General features: G+C 38.4%; 1 long non-coding RNA gene across 1 annotated transcript in view; it reads right to left on the reverse strand.

The window, feature by feature from the left end:
- The window catches only part of LOC112159381, an 11,768-nt gene that overhangs the window by 1,765 nt on the left and 3,912 nt on the right, over positions 1-6,091 (reverse strand). The gene's annotated exons all lie outside the window — the stretch shown is intronic.

Raw genomic sequence — 6,091 nt, forward strand, 5'->3', positions numbered from 1 at the left:
GGGGATTAAAGAGCACAACATTAAAGTAAAATAAGAAAAATCTATAACAAAAATACAAACATAATATACCCATAAAAAAGATGACAAATTAATTTACAAGAAAACAAATTAAAGAGAAACAACCTAAAGGTGAAGCAAAAGGTAAACCAAGGCCAAGAAAACAAACAAAGCTCCACCTAACTGAACCCAGGGTGCTTACCTGCAAACGAAAAAGTAAAACAATGACAAACACTAACCTCCCTGTACTAACATAAACCGGAGAAATCGTGTACTAAAGAAAATGGCAGTTCACCCTTACAGCTTCACTTAAACATTAACCAAAACCAAACTAAAGACTACAAAAACTGGGACTAAACACAAAACACTGCCAAAAACTACAAAATGCAACACAAACAACATTAAAGGTGGAGACGATTGTCAAAATGCAATAGAATCATGTTGCAGCCAGGCTTCCTTATCGTGGGCTGGAGGTCCACAAGGTGCTTTTGAAGGTTCCCTCCATCAGTTTGAGACCAATGGGAGCCTCACCCTTCCAGCACCACACCTGAAATCAACAGACACACAAAGATCCACAAAAACAACAAAGTCCCACTCTGACAGAAATAAAGTACACAAAACACATACAAAACACAGAACAAAAAGAAAAAAAAACTAAAACCAAATAGCCGTAACAGATGGATGGAATTATATGACACCAGTCTTTTGGATATATGAACACTTGGAGTAATATTCACAAGATTTACATGACTTTGACATTTCACATTAAGCCTCTTTTAACTGTGAGTACATGTGCTAGTATTTGGTAGCCTCATACTCAGGGGAACACCATCTGCCAAAAGCTATGTTCAACGTATTCTTGAACCTGCCACAAATGCCTGCTGTGAACGTAGCTTTGCAGCTAACATCAGGAACTGGTGGTGTAGGACCTAATGTGCAGCAGACCAAGTTTGGTGGCAGAAACTTTAAATAAACATAAACATGACAAAACAAAAAGGTGACCAAAGAGATGACCTGATTATGACAAACTGAAAGCTAGACACATATATATTAGGACAATTAACAGAAACAAAGACATTATTATTAAAATGAACCTGGAGTGACTGACAGGGGACAACTAAAAACTAAACATGTCTAAAATGTTAACTTAACACCAAGCTAGACTGCATTTCCTCATATGACCTAGCAAACATAAAAGTTGGAACAAAATATACTGAAAACAGGATTACTGACAATGCACTTGGAACATTGCAGAACCAACAGTTGACAGGATTATCAAAGTATTTCAAACAAAATGAATATAAGAGTCAAGATTTGACTGTAGGATTTGCCAAAAGAATATTCTCTCGGAACTGGTTACTTATGCATTCACTTAAACTAAGCTGCTAAAAATGTTTCTTTTGTCATTTTATGTCTCCAACACATAGAGCTGCAGTTAAGGCCCACATGACTCAACACAGAAACTTCAGAAATGCTTTTTGTTCACTTGTGATCTGATTTGTGGCGGCTGACAACACAGTAGTTTTATAGCAGCTGCAATTAAATTTAGATCAATGTGAACCATAAAACTGAGCTTCGAGAAATGAGTGAAGCATTTTTACCTGCAATATATTTCTTAACTACTCTTAGAGAAATCCAATATGTTTCATTATTCCTCTGTTCGGTTTATTTATTTATTTTGTCTTCCTTCATTGAAACCCATTTCTTGATATCAAGCCAATGCTTTTTCACATTTTTTCTCAGCCTCTCCGCACGGTCATTTAAGAAGTTTGTCCCCCCAACAGAAGTGACACGTTGTTGTGTTTCCCAGGGCAGTTGCAGTCTGCACACTTGCAAACATTGTTTATTTAGGTTCAACCTAAGTTTTGCACATCTATTCCCTAATTTGCGTATTGTTTATGACTGTGCTTTGTTGTTTTAATTGCTTTTTAATGCATTTGTGTGTTTTTTTTCTTGTAGAAACTGGAAAAAAGTGGACTGAGAGAAAAATCTAAGTTCTTCCATGAATGTTACCGTGAAAAATAATAAACTAGGTGAACTGATGATTCTTTGCATAGACTAGTACGACACTATAGCTAAATTGACATTTTGGAAAGTTCTCTTCTGAGTTGGACAATTAGTATTTCCAGCTGTGTTGAATGCAGGAAAAATCTGATAAATCTGGTGTGTTATCCAGACTTTCGGCAGTAGAGTGGCCAATTTTCAAAAGGTTTTCTTTATTTGGCGCATTACCTGAGCACATTTAATGCATTAGTTGCACCTGTTGTACATGAGATTCTGAACAGGCGCTGCCTTTTTAAATAGTATTTACATTACCTGGTAAAAAAAATCTTAAGCCGTACACTGCCATAACAGTTCAACATACATTTACGAGAATTTCTCATTTAGATTAAGATGAATAAACAATACTGTTTTCTGGGAGGTAAACAGGGATCAGTGGAAAGAAGGTTAGTTCTAGTTGTTAATCCTAGTTATGAAACATGTTTCAGTAACTTTAGGTTAATCTTTGCAGCCGGTCTTTATCTAGTTGACACCATTTCAGTGTGTTACATTACAAAACTTGAGAATGACCCCATTTCAAAGTAAGTGATTTTGAGCTTCTATTAGGAAAGATATGTTTTTTATTTTTCTTTTTTAGTTGTCTGCTTTTGGCTGCCCTCCCTAGGATGACAGTGTGTTTAATTAGCACAAATGTAAATCATTTTGTTCGCTTAAGTTGTTTTTTTCAATAATTTTTTTTTTAAACACCCTTTCCTTTCCATTGAGTTGTAGTGCACTTATCTTTTGCAAAGGACATACCAACACATTATCATTCCCAATTTGTCACATATTGAGGCATGGTTAAGAACTGTGAGAAGACCCTGGTTCAAACTGCAGCTGGGTTCTTTCTATGAGGAATGTGCATAACAGTGTTTTTATACACACTCCACCTTCCTCCCACAGTTCAAAAACATGTTTTATAGTTTCATAGGTTGGTTGGTGACTCACAATTGTCCTTTAGTTGTGAGTCTGTGGCCCTCTTTACCCAAGTCCCAGCTCCAAATGAGTTGTTTTCATGCAATCTTGTTTTAAAGCATCAGTTCAGAAGTTTTAGGTTATGTTTGCATTTTAGAATATAATGAAACAAAGAGTAAAGACTAGTGTAAACATTTTATGTTAACTTGAATGTTTTGCCACAGAGGTCTTTTCAACAAAAAAGAGCCCAGTAAATGGTTGTCATGTTGTAGAGAACAGCCTGACACTTACAGGAACATTCAGCTGCTGAGGCTTTGATTATGCAGTATGAGAGTCGTATTACTTTCTTTTTGTCCCATATTAAAGAGTCTTTATCAGTGGGTGTGTTTTGGAGCAACCTGCTCTATAGGAACTCCTGCTGTTTGTTTTTATCTGCTAGCTTTGAGTTTATGGAACTGATCGCCATCTTCTCCCCTGTCCATACCCTGTTGAGGCCACAGGGTTACCAGAGCTCGTCCTGGCTACTGTTGGGTGAAGCCAGGATACACTCTGGACATATTGCCAGCCTTCCCTTATGGCGGCTCTCTGACTACAGCCATCCAGCTACCCAGGAGTCAGCGGCACCACTCGATATGCCAGCAGACAGAGATCCACTGTGGAGTACGGGGGACTTTATCTTATTTTCATAAAGACATTAATAAAAAAGGTCCCCTAATTTTTAGTTTTTCCCCCTTTCTGTTTAATGTGAAACATTGAGCTGTCAAACTCAGTCACAGAGACAGAGAAACACAGTGAAAGAACTGTGGTCAGGTGAGTCGCTTTTCCCAAAAGTGGCTATCATAGTGCGACAAAGAGGCAGAAGCATGTGGATCCATGTGCAAACAAGGTTTTAATGGAGGAACAGGCTGAGACATGGCATGGCCAATAAACAGGCAGAGGTCAGGACACAGATGTGATATGAAGAGTCCAGGAGGCAGGCAGGAGTCAGGAAACTGAGAGACAGGCATAGGAATAACGCTCAGAATGTATAGAGGGCAATACAAGACTTCGCAGTGAGCCAAGGTGAGAAGCCAGACTAAATACTGAGGCACTGATGAGCAGATGGGAAACACCTGATGATGACCAGAGCCCAGGTGAAGGAGAATGGTGTGGTTAAAACTCAGGTGAGCACTCCCTCTGGTGGTTGGAGAGGGAAGTAGCAGGTTGAACCATGAACACATAGAAACAAAACTACACTCAGGCCGCAAACCCCATAGTACTCACATTTGAATGTAAACTTTTATGCTTCAGAACACAACCATGCGAAGAAATAAGTTTCTCCTCCGCGCCACAGTGTGATGTGGAACACCCTCACAGCTAAGGGACACGGAGCCCTTCTGCTACTATGGCAACCCCTTAAGAAAAGTATTTTGGAAACCCTTACCTCCCAAATGCCCCTACTATCGGAGGTATAGGAGAAGAATTTGAATTAGGTCTACGTCTCCTGCATTTCCCTAGATTAACCTTTGTACTATCCTTGGCATGTTAACACTGGTAGTGGGGTCATCTGGACCCCACAAGACTGTGCACCAATTTTTTTTTTCTCAATGATTTTTGATTTTCACTCGTGTCCATGGCAGACATAAAATTCCTTTCCCCCTTCATCCACATTTGTCATGGGAAGGATAACATGTCAGCGTAAGGGTTGGGTCATCTGGACCCTAAAATATCTCAAGTTCAAAATATAATATGTGGTTTCTTGTATTTATACTTCATCATGTGGTTTCTATTCGTTCTGTTTCTTATGTTTTAATATAGCTGTGTTGGGATTTTGAACAATCCTATTATTTATTTTTAATGATTTCCATTAAGTTGCACCCCCACTTAACCTTGTTCTGTTTAGAGCCAACAGGAGCAGATGTGTAGTGAGGTGGAGGTTGTCTCTTCCTTGATGCTACGCTCCCTTGGGTTTCATCTCTCATCCTTCACGATTGTTTGAGTGAAATTATTTGCTTGTATGTTTATTTTTTGTTGGGTTCTTTGACACAATTAAAGCCTCAGTCTGATTAGATCTTGTATTCATCTTTGAGTGGTATGTTTTGCCATTTTTTAACCTTTTTAATTAAATCCAAATTGGAACCACAGCTCTCATTTGTAGAAAATGATGTGTGTGTCTTGCAGTAAAAGCTTCATCTTGGTTTTCTTGGATGGAACTCTGAAGCTGCGGACACACAGGGCATGTGAGCGACATGAGTTCATACACATTTATATAGAGTCTAGATGTTTGATTGGAAGCGGCGGCTTGATCGTGTGTTGCCGAGGGCGTTGTGAACGTAGCTTCAGAGCTCATTGTTTGGTTATTTACCCCAGCCTCGGTGTATTGCTGCAGGTGTATGCAAGTATTCATCACTCATTTAACCATTAATTATTATGTTGAATCTTTGAGCTAACATCAGTTTAAATTGCAGGGTATGTCAGTGCTTCATGTTTGAACTGTGGAGTAATTCTGAAGAGAAGAGAACAGAAACATGGTGAAAAATCATTTATTCTACTTTCAGCGGGCTGGTATCACAAAGATGACATTAGCTAAATCTTGTTTCTGAAGATCAAGGCTTCCTCCACACAGGGACTCAATTATTTTCAGCAGAAACAGAGGAGGGAGGGGTGGACTGATGTTGATGCAACACGGTGAGACTTTAGAGCAGGAATGGGAGGATTGGCTTAACGGAAATGAAAACACAAGCTTTCAGGTCAGATTTGTAATGAAACACCAGATTACTATTAATTTTCCACATGTAAATCATGTAAACATTTATGACCTTTTTGATATGAGACTTGAAGGATAACAGAATCTAGTTGTGTGTATTGAAGATTTGTAAAATATCTTTGGTTTATTTTGAGAAAAAAAAAACAGATTTAATGTGGTCTTGTTCATTTTGTTTTCTGCTTTTTCTTCACCTTTCACTTTCTAAATGGCTTTCAGGATATTTTCTCAGCAGCAGAGAATTACACAGCAGAAAAATACCTTTCAGAAGGAAAATTTGTGATCAAACTGGGTCTTTTATTTGTCAAAGCCGAATATTTTTTGGGAGGGTAACACATAATAATAAAAAAAGAGAGCAACGCTTGATTTCAGATGGTAGCTCCAATGCATCCCAGC

This window comes from Oryzias melastigma, linkage group LG7 (assembly GCF_002922805.2).
Source record: "Oryzias melastigma strain HK-1 linkage group LG7, ASM292280v2, whole genome shotgun sequence".
In the NCBI taxonomy this organism is placed as follows: domain Eukaryota; kingdom Metazoa; phylum Chordata; class Actinopteri; order Beloniformes; family Adrianichthyidae; genus Oryzias; species Oryzias melastigma.